General features: G+C 43.5%; 1 protein-coding gene and 1 long non-coding RNA gene across 2 annotated transcripts in view; both read left to right on the top strand.

Annotated features, from left to right (window-relative positions):
- Positions 1-20,211, top strand: part of LOC118375392 (serine/arginine repetitive matrix protein 4-like) — a 213,198-nt gene that overhangs the window by 175,553 nt on the left and 17,434 nt on the right. The window lies entirely within an intron of this gene.
- LOC127911752 (uncharacterized) lies at positions 15,951-20,176 on the top strand. The gene is made up of 3 exons (XR_008079200.1): positions 15,951-16,004; positions 17,373-17,426; positions 20,135-20,176. It is a non-coding gene; the product is annotated as an uncharacterized LOC127911752 (long non-coding RNA).

Below are 20,211 nucleotides of genomic sequence, written 5' to 3' on the forward strand. Positions count from 1 at the left end.
GAATGATAGACCAGAGATGATGATAGACCAGAGATGAATGATAGACCAGAGATGACTGATAGACCAGAGGTGAATGATAGGCCAGAGATGAATGATAGACCAGAGATGAATGATAGACCAGAGGTGAATGATAGACCAGAGATGACTGATAGGCCAGAGATGAATGATAGACCAGAGATGACTGATAGACCAGAGGTGAATGATAGACCAGAGATGAATGATAGACCAGAGGTGAATGATAGACCAGAGATGAATGATAGACCAGAGGTGAATGATAGACCAGAGATGACTGATAGGCCAGAGGTGAATGATAGACCAGAGATGAATGATAGACCAGAGATGAATGATAGACCAGAGATGACTGATAGACCAGAGGTGAATGATAGACCAGAGGTGAATGATAGACCAGAGATGAATGATAGACCAGAGATGAATGATAGACCAGAGATGACTGATAGACCAGAGGTGAATGATAGACCAGAGGTGAATGATAGACCAGAGATGAATGATAGACCAGAGATGAATGATAGACCAGAGATGACTGATAGACCAGAGGTGAATGATAGACCAGAGATGACTGATAGACCAGAGGTGAATGATAGACCAGAGATGAATGATAGACCAGAGATGACTGATAGACCAGAGGTGAATGATAGACCAGAGATGAATGATAGACCAGAGATGAATGATAGACCAGAGATGAATGATAGACCAGAGATGATGATAGACCAGAGATGAATGATAGACCAGAGATGAATGATAGACCAGAGATGACTGATAGGCCAGAGATGAATGATAGACCAGAGATGACTGATAGACCAGAGGTGAATGATAGGCCAGAGATGATGATAGACCAGAGGTGACTGATAGACCAGAGATGAATGATAGACCAGAGGTGAATGATAGACCAGATGACTGATAGACCAGAGGTGATGATAGACCAGAGATGAATGATAGACCAGAGATGAATGATAGGCCAGAGGTGAATGATAGACCAGAGGTGAATGATAGACCAGAGATGACTGATAGACCAGAGATGAATGATAGACCAGAGATGACTGATAGACCAGAGGTGAATGATAGACCAGAGATGAATGAATGATAGGCCAGAGATGACTGATGGACCAGAGGTGAATGATAGACCAGAGATGACTGATAGACCAGAGATGAATGATAGACCAGAGATGACTGATAGACCAGAGGTGAATGATAGACCAGAGATGAATGATAGACCAGAGATGAATGATAGACCAGAGGTGAATGATAGACCAGAGATGAATGATAGACCAGAGATGAATGATAGACCAGAGATGACTGATAGACCAGAGATGAATGATAGACCAGAGATGAATGATAGACCAGAGGTGAATGATAGACCAGAGATGAATGATAGACCAGAGATGACTGATAGACCAGAGGTGAATGATAGGCCAGAGGTGAATGATAGGACAGAGGTGACTGATAGACCAGAGGTGAATGATAGGCCAGAGATGACTGATAGACCAGAGATGAATGATAGACCAGAGATGACTGATAGACCAGAGGTGAATGATAGACCAGAGGTGAATGATAGACCAGAGATGAATGATAGACCAGAGATGACTGATAGACCAGAGGTGAATGATAGACCAGAGATGAATGATAGACCAGAGATGACTGATAGACCAGAGGTGAATGATAGGCCAGAGGTGAATGATAGGCCAGAGGTGACTGATAGACCAGAGATGACTGATAGGCCAGAGGTGAATGATAGACCAGAGATGAATGATAGACCAGAGATGACTGATAGACCAGAGATGAATGATAGACCAGAGGTGAATGATAGGCCAGAGGTGAATGATAGACCAGAGATGAATGATAGACCAGAGATGAATGATAGGCCAGAGGTGAATGATAGACCAGAGGTGAATGATAGACCAGAGATGACTGATAGACCAGAGATGAATGATAGACCAGAGATGACTGATAGACCAGAGGTGAATGATAGACCAGAGATGAATGATAGACCAGAGATGACTGATAGACCAGAGGTGAATGATAGACCAGAGGTGAATGATAGACCAGAGATGACTGATAGACCAGAGGTGAATGATAGACCAGAGATGAATGATAGACCAGAGGTGACTGATAGGCCAGAGGTGAATGATAGGCCAGAGGTGAATGATAGACCAGATGACTGATAGACCAGAGATGAATGATAGACCAGAGATGAATGATAGACCAGAGATGAATGATAGACCAGAGATGAATGATAGACCAGAGGTGAATGATAGACCAGAGATGACTGATAGACCAGAGATGAATGATAGACCAGAGATGAATGATAGACCAGAGGTGAATGATAGACCAGAGATGAATGATAGACCAGAGATGACTGATAGACCAGAGGTGAATGATAGACCAGAGGTGAATGATAGGCCAGAGATGAATGATAGACCAGAGATGACTGATAGACCAGAGGTGAATGATAGACCAGAGATGAATGATAGACCAGAGATGAATGATAGACCAGAGGTGAATGATAGACCAGAGGTGAATGATAGGCCAGAGGTGAATGATAGACCAGAGATGAATGATAGACCAGAGATGAATGATAGACCAGAGGTGAATGATAGACCAGAGATGAATGATAGACCAGAGATGAATGATAGACCAGAGGTGAATGATAGACCAGAGATGAATGATAGACCAGAGATGAATGATAGACCAGAGATGATGATAGACCAGAGATGAATGATAGACCAGAGATGAATGATAGACCAGAGATGAATGATAGAATGATGAATGATAGACCAGAGATGAATGATAGACCAGAGATGAATGATAGACCAGAGATGAATGATAGACCAGAGATGACTGATAGACCAGAGGTGAATGATAGACCAGAGATGAATGATAGACCAGAGATGACTGATAGACCAGAGGTGAATGATAGGCCAGAGATGATGATAGACCAGAGATGACTGATAGACCAGAGATGAATGATAGACCAGAGGTGAATGATAGGCCAGAGGTGAATGATAGACCAGAGATGAATGATAGACCAGAGATGACTGATAGACCAGAGGTGAATGATAGGCCAGAGGTGAATGATAGACCAGAGATGAATGATAGACCAGAGATGAATGATAGACCAGAGATGAATGATAGACCAGAGGTGAATGATAGACCAGAGGTGAATGATAGACCAGAGGTGAATGATAGACCAGAGATGACTGATAGACCAGAGATGAATGATAGACCAGAGATGAATGATAGACCAGAGATGAATGATAGACCAGAGATGAATGATAGACCAGAGATGAATGATAGACCAGAGATGACTGATAGACCAGAGGTGAATGATAGACCAGAGATGACTGATAGACCAGAGATGAATGATAGACCAGAGATGACTGATAGACCAATGATAGACCAGAGATGAATGATAGACCAGAGATGACTGATAGACCAGAGGTGAATGATAGACCAGAGGTGAATGATAGACCAGAGATGACTGATAGACCAGAGATGAATGATAGACCAGAGATGAATGATAGACCAGAGGTGACTGATAGACCAGAGGTGAATGATAGACCAGAGATGACTGATAGACCAGAGGTGAATGATAGACCAGAGATGAATGATAGACCAGAGATGACTGATAGACCAGAGATGAATGATAGACCAGAGATGAATGATAGACCAGAGATGAATGATAGACCAGAGATGAATGATAGACCAGAGATGAATGATAGACCAGAGATGAATGATAGACCAGAGATGAATGATAGACCAGAGATGAATGATAGACCAGAGATGAATGATAGACCAGAGGTGAATGATAGACCAGAGATGACTGATAGACCAGAGATGAATGATAGACCAGAGATGAATGATAGACCAGAGATGAATGATAGACCAGAGATGACTGATAGACCAGAGGTGAATGATAGGCCAGAGGTGAATGATAGACCAGAGATGACTGATAGACCAGAGGTGAATGATAGACCAGAGATGACTGAATGATAGACCAGAGATGAATGATAGACCAGAGGTGAATGATAGACCAGAGATGAATGATAGACCAGAGATGAATGATAGACCAGAGGATGACTGATAGACCAGAGATGAATGATAGACCAGAGATGAATGATAGACCAGAGATGAATGATAGACCAGAGATGAATGATAGACCAGAGATGACTGATAGACCAGAGATGACTGATAGACCAGAGATGAATGAGGCCAGAGGTGAATGATAGACCAGAGATGACTGATAGACCAGAGATGAATGATAGACCAGAGATGAATGATAGACCAGAGATGAATGATATGACCAGAGATGAATGATAGACCAGAGATGACTGATAGACCAGAGATGAATGATAGACCAGAGATGAATGATAGGCCAGAGATGACTGATAGACCAGAGATGAATGATAGACCAGAGATGAATGATAGGCCAGAGATGAATGATAGAGATGAATGATAGACCAGAGATGACTGATAGACCAGAGGTGAATGATAGGCCAGAGGTGAATGATAGACCAGAGATGACTGATAGACCAGAGGTGAATGATAGACCAGAGATGACTGATAGACCAGAGATGAATGATAGACCAGAGGTGACTGATAGGCCAGAGATGAATGATAGACCAGAGATGAATGATAGACCAGAGGTGACTGATAGACCAGAGATGACTGATAGACCAGAGATGAATGATAGACCAGAGATGACTGATAGACCAGAGATGAATGATAGACCAGAGATGACTGATAGACCAGAGATGACTGATAGACCAGAGATGAATGATAGACCAGAGATGAATGATAGACCAGAGATGACTGATAGACCAGAGATGAATGATAGACCAGAGATGACTGATAGGCCAGAGGTGACTGATAGGCCAGAGATGACTGATAGACCAGAGGTGAATGATAGACCAGAGATGAATGATAGACCAGAGATGATGATAGACCAGAGGTGAATGATAGACCAGAGATGAATGATAGACCAGAGGTGAATGATAGACCAGAGATGACTGATAGACCAGAGATGACTGATAGACCAGAGATGAATGATGATAGACCAGAGATGAATGATAGACCAGAGATGAATGATAGACCAGAGATGACTGATAGGCCAGAGATGACTGATAGACCAGAGATGAATGATAGACCAGAGGTGAATGATAGACCAGAGATGACTGATAGACCAGAGGTGAATGATAGACCAGAGGTGAATGATAGGCCAGAGGTGAATGATAGACCAGAGATGAATGATAGACCAGAGATGAATGATAGGCCAGAGGTGAATGATAGACCAGAGGTGACTGATAGACCAGAGATGACTGATAGACCAGAGGATGAACTGATAGACCAGAGATGACTGATAGACCAGAGGTGAATGATAGACCAGAGGTGAATGATAGACCAGAGATGAATGATAGACCAGAGATGAATGATAGACCAGAGATGACTGATAGACCAGAGATGAATGATAGACCAGAGATGAATGATAGACCAGAGATGATGATAGACCAGAGATGAATGATAGACCAGAGATGAATGATAGGCCAGAGATGACTGATAGACCAGAGATGAATGATAGGCCAGAGGTGAATGATAGACCAGAGATGACTGATAGACCAGAGGTGAATGATAGACCAGAGATGAATGATAGGCCAGAGATGACTGATAGACCAGAGATGAATGATAGACCAGAGATGACTGATAGACCAGAGATGAATGATAGACCAGAGATGAATGATAGGCCAGAGATGACTGATAGACCAGAGATGAATGATAGACCAGAGATAGGCCAGAGATGAATGATAGACCAGAGATGAATGATAGGCCAGAGATGAATGATAGACCAGAGATGAATGATAGACCAGAGGATGAATGATAGACCAGAGGTGAATGATAGACCAGAGATGAATGATAGACCAGAGGTGAATGATAGACCAGAGATGAATGATAGACCAGAGGTGAATGATAGACCAGAGGTGAATGATAGACCAGAGATGAATGATAGACCAGAGATGAATGATAGACCAGAGATGATGATAGACCAGAGATGAATGATAGACCAGAGATGAATGATAGACCAGAGATGATGATAGACCAGAGATGAATGATAGGCCAGAGATGATGATAGACCAGAGATGAATGATAGACCAGAGATGACTGATAGACCAGAGATGAATGAGACCAGAGATGACTGGCCAGAGATGACTGATAGACCAGAGATGAATGGACCAGAGGTGACTGATAGACCAGAGATGACTGATAGACCAGAGGTGAATGATAGACCAGAGGTGAATGATAGGCCAGAGGTGAATGATAGACCAGAGATGAATGATAGACCAGAGGTGAATGATAGACCAGAGGTGAATGATAGACCAGAGGTGAATGATAGACCAGAGATGACTGATAGACCAGAGATGAATGATAGACCAGAGATGAATGATAGACCAGAGGTGAATGATAGACCAGAGATGAATGATAGACCAGAGATGACTGATAGACCAGAGGTGAATGATAGACCAGAGGTGAATGATAGACCAGAGATGAATGATAGACCAGAGATGAATGATAGACCAGAGATGAATGATAGACCAGAGGTGACTGATAGACCAGAGGTGACTGATAGACCAGAGGTGACTGATAGACCAGAGATGACTGATAGACCAGAGATGAATGATAGACCAGAGATGAATGATAGGCCAGAGATGAATGATAGACCAGAGATGAATGATAGACCAGAGATGACTGATAGACCAGAGATGAATGATAGACCAGAGATGAATGATAGACCAGAGATGAATGATAGACCAGAGATGAATGATAGACCAGAGATGAATGATAGACCAGAGATGACTGATAGACCAGAGATGAATGATAGACCAGAGATGAATGATAGACCAGAGATGACTGATAGACCAGAGGTGAATGATAGACCAGAGGTGAATGATAGACCAGAGATGACTGATAGACCAGAGGTGAATGATAGACCAGAGATGAATGATAGACCAGAGATGAATGATAGACCAGAGGTGAATGATAGACCAGAGATGAATGATAGACCAGAGATGAATGATAGACCAGAGATGACTGATAGACCAGAGATGACTGATAGACCAGAGATGAATGATAGACCAGAGATGAATGATGAATGATAGACCAGAGATGAATGATAGACCAGAGATGACTGATAGACCAGAGATGAATGATAGACCAGAGGTGATGATAGACCAGAGATGACTGATAGACCAGAGATGAATGATAGACCAGAGATGAATGATAGACCAGAGATGACTGATAGACCAGAGATGAATGATAGACCAGAGATGAATGATAGACCAGAGATGAATGATAGACCAGAGATGAATGATAGGACCAGAGATGACTGATAGACCAGAGATGAATGATAGACCAGAGATGAATGATAGGCCAGAGATGACTGATAGACCAGAGATGAATGATAGGCCAGAGGTGAATGATAGGCCAGAGGTGAATGATAGACCAGAGATGAATGATAGACCAGAGATGAATGATAGACCAGAGATGAATGATAGACCAGAGGTGAATGATAGACCAGAGATGGATGATAGGCCAGAGATGAATGATAGACCAGAGATGAATGATAGGCCAGAGGTGAATGATAGGCCAGAGATGAATGATAGACCAGAGGTGAATGATAGACCAGAGATGGATGACCAGATGAATGATAGGCCAGAGATGACTGATAGACCAGAGATGAATGATAGGCCAGAGATGAATGATAGACCAGAGATGAATGATAGACCAGAGATGAATGATAGGCCAGAGATGAATGATAGACCAGAGATGAATGATAGACCAGAGATGAATGATAGACCAGAGATGAATGATAGACCAGAGATGAATGATAGGCCAGAGGTGAATGATAGACCAGAGGTGAATGATAGGCCAGAGGTGAATGATAGACCAGAGGTGAATGATAGGCCAGAGGTGAATGATAGGCCAGAGGTGAATGATAGACCAGAGGTGAATGATAGACCAGAGGTGAATGATAGACCAGAGGTGAATGATAGACCAGAGGTGACTGATAGACCAGAGGTGATGATGATGAATGACCAGAGATGAATGATAGACCAGAGATGAATGATAGGCCAGAGGTGATGATAGGCCAGAGGTGAATGATACCAGAGGTGAATGATAGACCAGAGATGAATGATAGACCAGAGATGAATGATAGACCAGAGATGAATGATAGGCCAGAGATGAATGATAGACCAGAGATGAATGATAGACCAGAGGTGAATGATAGACCAGAGATGAATGATAGGCCAGAGATGAATGATAGACCAGAGGTGAATGATAGGCCAGAGGTGAATGATAGACCAGAGATGAATGATAGACCAGAGATGAATGATAGACCAGAGATGAATGATAGACCAGAGGTGATGATAGACCAGAGATGAATGATAGGCCAGAGATGAATGATAGGCCAGAGATGAATGATAGGCCAGAGGTGAATGATAGGCCAGAGATGAATGATAGGCCAGAGGTGAATGATAGGCCAGAGATGAATGATAGACCAGAGATGAATGATAGGCCAGAGATGAATGATAGACCAGAGGTGAATGATAGACCAGAGATGAATGATAGACCAGAGGTGAATGATAGACCAGAGGTGGATGATAGGCCAGAGGTGAATGATAGACCAGAGGTGAATGATAGGCCAGAGGTGAATGATAGGCCAGAGTGAATGATAGACCAGAGATGACTGATAGACCAGAGATGACTGATAGACCAGAGATGAATGATAGACCAGAGATGACTGATAGACCAGAGATGAATGATAGACCAGAGATGAATGATAGACCAGAGATGACTGATAGACCAGAGATGAATGATAGACCAGAGGTGAATGATAGACCAGAGATGACTGATAGACCAGAGATGAATGATAGACCAGAGATGAATGATAGACCAGAGATGAATGATAGACCAGAGATGAATGATAGACCAGAGATGACTGATAGACCAGAGGTGAATGATAGACCAGAGATGAATGATAGGCCAGAGATGACTGATAGGCCAGAGATGAATGATAGACCAGAGATGAATGATAGGCCAGAGATGACTGATAGGCCAGAGATGAATGATAGGCCAGAGATGAATGATAGACCAGAGATGACTGATAGACCAGAGGTGAATGATAGACCAGAGGTGAATGATAGACCAGAGATGACTGATAGACCAGAGGTGAATGATAGACCAGAGATGACTGATAGACCAGAGATGAATGATAGACCAGAGGTGAATGATAGGCCAGAGATGAATGATAGACCAGAGATGACTGATAGACCAGAGATGACTGATAGACCAGAGATGAATGATAGACCAGAGATGACTGATAGACCAGAGATGAATGATAGACCAGAGATGACTGATAGGCCAGAGATGACTGATAGACCAGAGATGAATGATAGACCAGAGGTGAATGATAGACCAGAGATGACTGATAGACCAGAGATGAATGATAGACCAGAGATGACTGATAGGCCAGAGGTGACTGATAGGCCAGAGATGAATGATAGACCAGAGGTGACTGATAGACCAGAGGTGAATGATAGACCAGAGATGGATGATGCCAGAGATGAATGATAGACCAGAGGTGAATGATAGGCCAGAGGTGAATGATAGACCAGAGATGAATGATAGACCAGAGATGAATGATAGACCAGAGATGAATGATAGACCAGAGGTGAATGATAGACCAGAGATGATGATGATATGATAGCCAGAGATGAATGATAGGCCAGAGGTGAATGATAGGCCAGAGATGAATGATAGGCCAGAGGTGAATGATAGGCCAGAGATGAATGATAGACCAGAGATGAATGATAGACCAGAGATGAATGATAGACCAGAGGTGAATGATAGACCAGAGATGGATGATAGGCCAGAGGTGAATGATAGACCAGAGGTGAATGATAGCCAGAGGTGAATGATAGACCAGAGGTGATGATAGGCCAGAGGTGAATGATAGACCAGAGATGAATGATAGACCAGAGATGACTGATAGACCAGAGATGACTGATAGACCAGAGATGAATGATAGACCAGAGATGAATGATAGACCAGAGATGAATGATAGACCAGAGATGAATGATAGACCAGAGATGACTGATAGACCAGAGATGAATGATAGACCAGAGGTGAATGATAGACCAGAGATGACTGATAGACCAGAGATGAATGATAGACCAGAGATGAATGATAGACCAGAGATGACTGATAGACCAGAGATGAATGATAGACCAGAGATGACTGATAGACCAGAGATGAATGATAGACCAGAGATGAATGATAGACCAGAGATGACTGATAGACCAGAGGTGAATGATAGACCAGAGATGAATGATAGGCCAGAGATGACTGATAGGCCAGAGATGAATGATAGACCAGAGATGAATGATAGACCAGAGATGACTGATAGACCAGAGATGAATGATAGACCAGAGGTGAATGAGATGATAGACCAGAGGTGAATGATAGACCAGAGATGAATGATAGACCAGAGATGAATGATAGACCAGAGGTGAATGATAGACCAGAGATGAATGATAGACCAGAGATGAATGATAGACCAGAGATGACTGATAGACCAGAGATGAATGATAGACCAGAGATGAATGATAGACCAGAGATGAATGATAGACCAGAGATGAATGATAGACCAGAGATGACTGATAGACCAGAGATGAATGATAGACCAGAGGTGAATGATAGACCAGAGGTGAATGATAGACCAGAGATGAATGATAGACCAGAGATGAATGATAGACCAGAGATGACTGATAGGCCAGAGGTGAATGATAGACCAGAGATGAATGATAGACCAGAGGTGAATGATAGACCAGAGATGAATGATAGACCAGAGGTGAATGATAGACCAGAGGTGAATGATAGACCAGAGGTGAATGATAGACCAGAGGTGAATGATAGACCAGAGGTGAATGATAGACCAGAGGTGAATGATAGACCAGAGGTGAATGATAGACCAGAGGTGAATGATAGGCCAGAGGTGAATGATAGACCAGAGGTGACTGATAGACCAGAGATGAATGATAGACCAGAGATGACTGATAGACCAGAGGTGAATGATAGACCAGAGATGACTGATAGACCAGAGGTGAATGATAGACCAGAGATGAATGATAGACCAGAGATGACTGATAGGCCAGAGGTGAATGATAGACCAGAGATGAATGATAGACCAGAGGTGGCTGATAGGCCAGAGGTGACTGATGGACCAGAGGTGACTGCTGGGACTGAGGTGACTGATAGACCAGAGATGAATGATAGACCAGAGGTGAATGATAGGCCAGAGATGACTGATAGACCAGAGGTGAATGATAGACCAGAGATGACTGATAGGCCAGAGATGAATGATAGGCCAGAATGAATGATAGGCCAGAGATGACTGATAGACCAGAGATGAATGATAGACCAGAGATGACTGATAGGCCAGAGGTGAATGATAGGCCAGAGGTGAATGATAGGCCAGAGGTGAATGATAGGCCAGAGATGACTGATAGACCAGAGGTGAATGATAGACCAGAGATGACTGATAGGCCAGAGATGAATGATAGGCCAGAGGTGAATGATAGGCCAGAGGTGAATGATAGACCAGAGGTGACTGATAGGCCAGAGATGAATGATAGACCAGAGATGGATGATAGACCAGAGATGAATGATAGGCCAGAGATGAATGATAGACCAGAGGTGAATGATAGACCAGAGGTGAATGATGGACCAGAGGTGAATGATAGACCAGAGATGAATGATAGACCAGAGGTGAATGATAGGCCATGAATGATAGACCAGAGGTGAATGATAGACCAGAGGTGAATGATAGACCAGAGATGAATGATAGACCAGAGGTGAATGATAGACCAGAGATGAATGATAGACCAGAGGTGAATGATAGGCCAGAGGTGAATGATAGACCAGAGATGAATGATAGACCAGAGGTGAATGATAGACCAGAGGTGAATGATAGACCAGAATGATAGACCAGAGATGAATGATAGGCCAGAGATGAATGATAGACCAGAGATGAATGATAGACCAGAGATGAATGATAGACCAGAGATGAATGATAGGCCAGAGATGAATGATAGGCCAGAGATGAATGATAGACCAGAGATGAATGATAGGCCAGAGGTGAATGATAGGCCAGAGGTGAATGATAGGCCAGAGGTGAATGATAGACCAGAGATGACTGATAGAACAGAGGTGAATGATAGACCAGAGATGAATGATAGGCCAGAGATGACTGATAGGCCAGAGATGAATGATAGACCAGAGATGAATGATAGGCCAGAGATGACTGATAGGCCAGAGATGAATGATAGACCAGAGGTGAATGATAGACCAGAGGTGAATGATAGACCAGAGATGAATGATAGACCAGAGATGAATGATAGACCAGAGGTGAATGATAGACCAGAGGTGAATGATAGACCAGAGATGATGATAGGCCAGAGATGATGAATGATAGGCCAGAGATGAATGATAGGCCAGAGGTGAATGATAGGCCAGAGATGAATGATAGACCAGAGGTGAATGATAGACCAGAGATGAATGATAGGCCAGAGATGAATGATAGGCCAGAGATGAATGATAGACCAGAGATGAATGATAGACCAGAGATGAATGATAGACCAGAGATGAATGATAGGCCAGAGATGAATGATAGACCAGAGATGAATGATAGGCCAGAGATGAATGATAGACCAGAGGTGAATGATAGACCAGAGATGGATGATAGGCCAGAGGTGAATGATAGACCAGAGGTGATGATAGGCCAGAGGTGAATGATAGACCAGAGATGACTGATAGGCCAGAGGTGAATGATAGGCCAGAGATGAATGATAGACCAGAGATGACTGATAGGCCAGAGGTGAATGATAGGCCAGAGGTGAATGATAGGCCAGAGATGACTGATAGACCAGAGATGAATGATAGACCAGAGGTGAATGATAGGCCAGAGATGAATGATAGACCAGAGATGAATGATAGGCCAGAGGTGAATGATAGGCCAGAGGTGAATGATAGGCCAGAGGTGAATGATAGACCAGAGATGAATGATAGACCAGAGATGAATGATAGACCAGAGATGGATGATAGGCCAGAGATGAATGATAGGCCAGAGATGAATGATAGGCCAGAGGTGAATGATAGACCAGAGATGAATGATAGGCCAGAGATGAATGATAGACCAGAGGTGAATGATAGGCCAGAGGTGAATGATAGACCAGAGATGGATGATAGACCAGAGATGAATGATAGACCAGAGATGAATGATAGACCAGAGGTGAATGATAGACCAGAGATGGATGATAGGCCAGAGATGAATGATAGGCCAGAGATGAATGATAGGCCAGAGGTGAATGATAGCCAGAGATGAATGATAGGCCAGAGGTGAATGATAGACCAGAGATGGATGATAGACCAGAGATGAATGATAGGCCAGAGATGAATGATAGACCAGAGATGAATGATAGACCAGAGATGAATGATAGACCAGAGATGAATGATAGGCCAGAGATGAATGATAGGCCAGAGATGAATGATAGACCAGAGATGAATGATAGGCCAGAGATGAATGATAGACCAGAGATGAATGATAGACCAGAGATGGATGATAGGCCAGAGGTGAATGATAGACCAGAGGTGATGATAGGCCAGAGGTGAATGATAGACCAGAGGTGGATGATAGGCCAGAGGTGAATGATAGGCCAGAGATGAATGATAGACCAGAGATGAATGATAGGCCAGAGGTGAATGATAGGCCAGAGGTGAATGATAGGCCAGAGATGACTGATAGACCAGAGATGAATGATAGACCAGAGATGAATGATAGACCAGAGATGAATGATAGACCAGAGGTGACTGATAGGCCAGAGATGAATGATAGACCAGAGATGAATGATAGACCAGAGATGACTGATAGACCAGAGATGACTGATAGACCAGAGATGAATGATAGACCAGAGATGACTGATAGACCAGAGATGAATGATAGACCAGAGATGACTGATAGGCCAGAGATGACTGATAGACCAGAGATGAATGATAGACCAGAGGTGAATGATAGACCAGAGATGACTGATAGACCAGAGGTGAATGATAGACCAGAGGTGAATGATAGACCAGATGAATGATAGACCAGAGATGGATGATAGGCCAGAGATGAATGATAGGCCAGAGATGAATGATAGACCAGAGGTGAATGATAGACCAGAGATGGATGACCAGAGATGAATGATAGGCCAGAGATGAATGATAGGCCAGAGGTGAATGATAGGCCAGAGATGAATGATAGGCCAGAGGTGAATGATAGACCAGAGATGATGATAGGCCAGAGATGAATGATAGGCCAGAGATGAATGATAGACCAGAGATGAATGATAGACCAGAGATGAATGATAGACCAGAGATGAATGATAGACCAGAGATGAATGATAGGCCAGAGATGAATGATAGACCAGAGATGAATGATAGGCCATGAATGATAGACCAGAGGTGAATGATAGACCAGAGATGGATGATAGGCCAGAGGTGAATGATAGACCAGAGGTGATGATAGGCCAGAGGTGAATGATAGACCAGAGATGATAGGCCAGAGGTGAATGATAGACCAGAGATGAATGATAGACCAGAGATGAATGATAGACCAGAGGTGAATGATAGGCCAGAGGTGAATGATAGGCCAGAGATGACTGATAGGCCAGAGATGAATGATAGACCAGAGGTGAATGATAGGCCAGAGGTGAATGATAGACCAGAGGTGACTGATAGGCCAGAGATGAATGATAGACCAGAGGTGAATGATAGACCAGAGATGACTGATAGACCAGAGATGAATGATAGACCAGAGATGAATGATAGGCCAGAGATGAATGATAGACCAGAGGTGAATGATAGACCAGAGGTGAATGATAGACCAGAGATGACTGATAGACCAGAGGTGAATGATAGACCAGAGGTGAATGATAGACCAGAGGTGAATGATAGACCAGAGATGAATGATAGACCAGAGATGAATGATAGGCCAGAGATGAATGATAGACCAGAGATGAATGATAGACCAGAGATGAATGATAGGCCAGAGATGAATGATAGACCAGAGATGAATGATAGACCAGAGATGAATGATAGGCCAGAGGTGAATGATAGGCCAGAGGTGAATGATAGGCCAGAGGTGAATGATAGACCAGAGATGAATGATAGACCAGAGATGATGATAGACCAGAGATGGATGATAGGCCAGAGATGAATGATAGGCCAGAGATGAATGATAGGCCAGAGGTGAATGATAGACCAGAGATGGATGATAGGCCAGAGATGAATGATAGACCAGAGGTGAATGATAGGCCAGAGGTGAATGATAGACCAGAGATGGATGATAGACCAGAGATGAATGATGGACCAGAGATGAATGATAGACCAGAGGTGAATGATAGACCAGAGAGATGGATGATAGGCCAGAGATGAATGATAGGCCAGAGATGAATGATAGGCCAGAGGTGAATGATAGGCCAGAGATGAATGATAGGCCAGAGGTGAATGATAGACCAGAGATGGATGATAGGCCAGAGATGAATGATAGGCCAGAGATGAATGATAGACCAGAGATGAATGATAGACCAGAGATGAATGATAGACCAGAGATGAATGATAGGCCAGAGATTAATGATAGGCCAGAGGTGAATGATAGACCAGAGATGAATGATAGACCAGAGGTGAATGATAGACCAGAGGTGACTGATAGACCAGAGGTGAATGATAGGCCAGAGGTGAATGATAGACCAGAGGTGAATGATAGACCAGAGGTGAATGATAGGCCAGAGATGAATGATAGACCAGAGATGAATGATAGGCCAGAGGTGAATGATAGGCCAGAGGTGAATGATAGGCCAGAGATGAATGATAGACCAGAGATGACTGATAGACCAGAGGTGAATGATAGGCCAGAGATGAATGATAGACCAGAGGTGACTGATAGGCCAGAGATGAATGATAGACCAGAGGTGAATGATAGGCCAGAGATGACTGATAGACCAGAGGTGACTGATAGACCAGAGGTGAATGATAGACCAGAGATGAATGATAGACCAGAGGTGAATGATAGACCAGAGGTGAATGATAGACCAGAGATGACTGATAGACCAGAGATGAATGATAGACCAGAGGTGAATGATAGACCAGAGATGACTGATAGACCAGAGATGAATGATAGACCAGAGATGACTGATAGGCCAGAGGTGAATGATAGGCCAGAGATGAATGATAGACCAGAGATGAATGATAGACCAGAGATGAATGATAGACCAGAGATGAATGATAGACCAGAGGTGAATGATAGACCAGAGGTGAATGATAGGCCAGAGATGAATGATAGACCAGAGGTGAATGATAGACCAGAGATGAATGATAGGCCAGAGATGAATGATAGGCCAGAGATGAATGATAGACCAGAGATGAATGATAGGCCAGAGATGAATGATAGACCAGAGATGAATGATAGGCCAGAGGTGAATGATAGGCCAGAGATGAATGATAGACCAGAGATGAATGATAGGCCAGAGGTGAATGATAGGCCAGAGGTGAATGATAGACCAGAGGTGAATGATAGACCAGAGGTGAATGATAGACCAGAGATGACTGATAGACCAGAGATGAATGATAGACCAGAGGTGAATGATAGACCAGAGGTGAATGATAGACCAGAGATGACTGATAGACCAGAGGTGAATGATAGACCAGAGGTGAATGATAGACCAGAGATGACTGATAGACCAGAGATGAATGATAGACCAGAGGTGAATGATAGACCAGAGGTGAATGATAGACCAGAGGTGAATGATAGACCAGAGATGAATGATAGGCCAGAGGTGAATGATAGACCAGAGGTGACTGATAGACCAGAGATGAATGATAGACCAGAGGTGAATGATAGACCAGAGATGACTGATAGACCAGAGGTGAATGATAGACCAGAGATGAATGATAGACCAGAGATGGCTGATAGGCCAGAGATGACTGATGGACCAGAGGTGAATGATAGACCAGAGGTGAATGATAGACCAGAGGTGAATGATAGACCAGAGGTGAATGATAGACCAGAGGTGAATGATAGACCAGAGGTGAATGATAGGCCAGAGATGACTGATAGACCAGAGGTGAATGATAGACCAGAGGTGAATGATAGACCAGAGGTGAATGATAGGCCAGAGGTGAATGATAGGCCAGAGATGACTGATAGGCCAGAGATGAATGATAGGCCAGAGGTGAATGATAGGCCAGAGGTGAATGATAGGCCAGAGGTGAATGATAGGCCAGAGGTGAATGATAGACCAGAGATGACTGATAGACCAGAGGTGAATGATAGACCAGAGGTGAATGATAGACCAGAGATGAATGATAGACCAGAGGTGAATGATAGACCAGAGGTGAATGATAGACCAGAGATGACTGATAGACCAGAGGTGAATGATAGACCAGAGGTGAATGATAGACCAGAGATGACTGATAGACCAGAGGTGAATGATAGACCAGAGGTGAATGATAGACCAGAGGTGAATGATAGACCAGAGGTGAATGATAGACCAGAGATGAATGATAGGCCAGAGGTGAATGATAGACCAGAGGTGACTGATAGATCAGAGATGACTGATAGACCAGAGGTGAATGATAGACCAGAGATGACTGATAGACCAGAGGTGAATGATAGACCAGAGATGAATGATAGACCAGAGATGACTGATAGGCCAGAGATGACTGATAGACCAGAGGTGAATGATAGACCAGAGGTGAATGATAGACCAGAGGTGAATGATAGACCAGAGGTGAATGATAGACCAGAGATGAATGATAGACCAGAGGTGAATGATAGACCAGAGATGACTGATAGACCAGAGGTGAATGATAGACCAGAGATGACTGATAGACCAGAGGTGAATGATAGACCAGAGGTGAATGATAGACCAGAGATGACTGATAGACCAGAGGTGAATGATAGACCAGAGATGAATGATAGACCAGAGGTGAATGATAGGCCAGAGGTGAATGATAGACCAGAGGTGAATGATAGGCCAGAGATGACTGATAGACCAGAGATGAATGATAGACCAGAGATGACTGATAGACCAGAGGTGAATGATAGGCCAGAGGTGAATGATAGGCCAGAGGTGAATGATAGACCAGAGGTGAATGATAGGACCAGAGGTGAATGATAGCCAGAGGTGAATGATAGACCAGAGATGAATGATAGGCCAGAGGTGAATGATAGACCAGAGGTGAATGATAGACCAGAGGTGAATGATAGACCAGAGGTGAATGATAGACCAGAGATGAATGATAGACCAGAGATGAATGATAGACCAGAGATGAATGATAGACCAGAGGTGAATGATAGACCAGAGATGAATGATAGGCCAGAGATGAATGATAGACCAGAGGTGAATGATAGACCAGAGGTGAATGATAGACCAGAGATGAATGATAGGCCAGAGGTGAATGATAGACCAGAGATGATGATAGACCAGAGATGAATGATAGGCCAGAGATGAATGATAGACCAGAGATGAATGATAGACCAGAGATGAATGATAGACCAGAGATGAATGATAGACCAGAGATGAATGATAGACCAGAGATGAATGATAGACCAGAGGTGAATGATAGGCCAGAGGTGAATGATAGGCCAGAGGTGAATGATAGGCCAGAGGTGAATGATAGGCCAGAGGTGAATGATAGACCAGAGGTGAATGATAGACCAGAGGTGAATGATAGACCAGAGGTGAATGATAGGCCAGAGGTGAATGATAGACCAGAGGTGAATGATAGGCCAGAGGTGAATGATAGGCCAGAGGTGAATGATAGACCAGAGATGAATGATAGACCAGAGATGAATGATAGGCCAGAGATGAATGATAGACCAGAGATGAATGATAGACCAGAGATGAATGATAGACCAGAGATGAATGATAGACCAGAGATGAATGATAGGCCAGAGGTGAATGATAGACCAGAGGTGAATGATAGGCCAGAGGTGAATGATAGACCAGAGGTGAATGATAGACCAGAGGTGAATGATAGGCCAGAGGTGAATGATAGACCAGAGGTGAATGATAGGCCAGAGGTGAATGATAGACCAGAGGTGATGATAGCCAGAGGTGAATGATAGGCCAGAGATGAATGATAGACCAGAGATGAATGATAGGCCAGAGGTGAATGATAGGCCAGAGGTGAATGATAGACCAGAGATGAATGATAGGCCAGAGATGAATGATAGGCCAGAGATGAATGATAGACCAGAGATGAATGATAGGCCAGATAGATAGGCCAGAGGTGAATGATAGACCAGAGGTGAATGATAGACCAGAGATGAATGATAGGCCAGAGGTGAATGATAGACCAGAGATGAATGATAGACCAGAGATGAATGATAGACCAGAGATGAATGATAGACCAGAGATGAATGATAGGCCAGAGATGAATGATAGACCAGAGGTGAATGATAGACCAGAGGTGGATGATAGGCCAGAGATGAATGATAGACCAGAGATGAATGATAGACCAGAGATGAATGATAGGCCAGAGGTGAATGATAGACCAGAGGTGGATGATAGGCCAGAGGTGAATGATAGACCAGAGATGAATGATAGGCCAGAGATGAATGATAGGCCAGAGGTGAATGATAGACCAGAGATGAATGATAGGCCAGAGGTGAATGATAGACCAGAGATGAATGATAGACCAGAGATGAATGAAAGACCAGAGATGAATGATAGGCCAGAGATGAATGATAGACCAGAGATGACTGATAGACCAGAGATGAATGATAGACCAGAGATGACTGATAGACCAGAGGTGAATGATAGACCAGAGATGAATGATAGGCCAGAGATGAATGATAGGCCAGAGGTGAATGATAGACCAGAGATGACTGATAGACCAGAGATGAATGATAGCCAGAGTGAATGATAGGCCAGAGATGACTGATAGGCCAGAGATGAATGATAGACCAGAGATGACTGATAGACCAGAGATGAATGATAGACCAGAGATGACTGATAGACCAGAGGTGAATGATAGGCCAGAGGTGAATGATAGGCCAGAGATGAATGATAGACCAGAGATGACTGATAGACCAGAGGTGAA

This window comes from Oncorhynchus keta, chromosome 25 (genome assembly GCF_023373465.1).
Source record: "Oncorhynchus keta strain PuntledgeMale-10-30-2019 chromosome 25, Oket_V2, whole genome shotgun sequence".
Classification (NCBI taxonomy): Eukaryota; Metazoa; Chordata; class Actinopteri; order Salmoniformes; family Salmonidae; genus Oncorhynchus; species Oncorhynchus keta.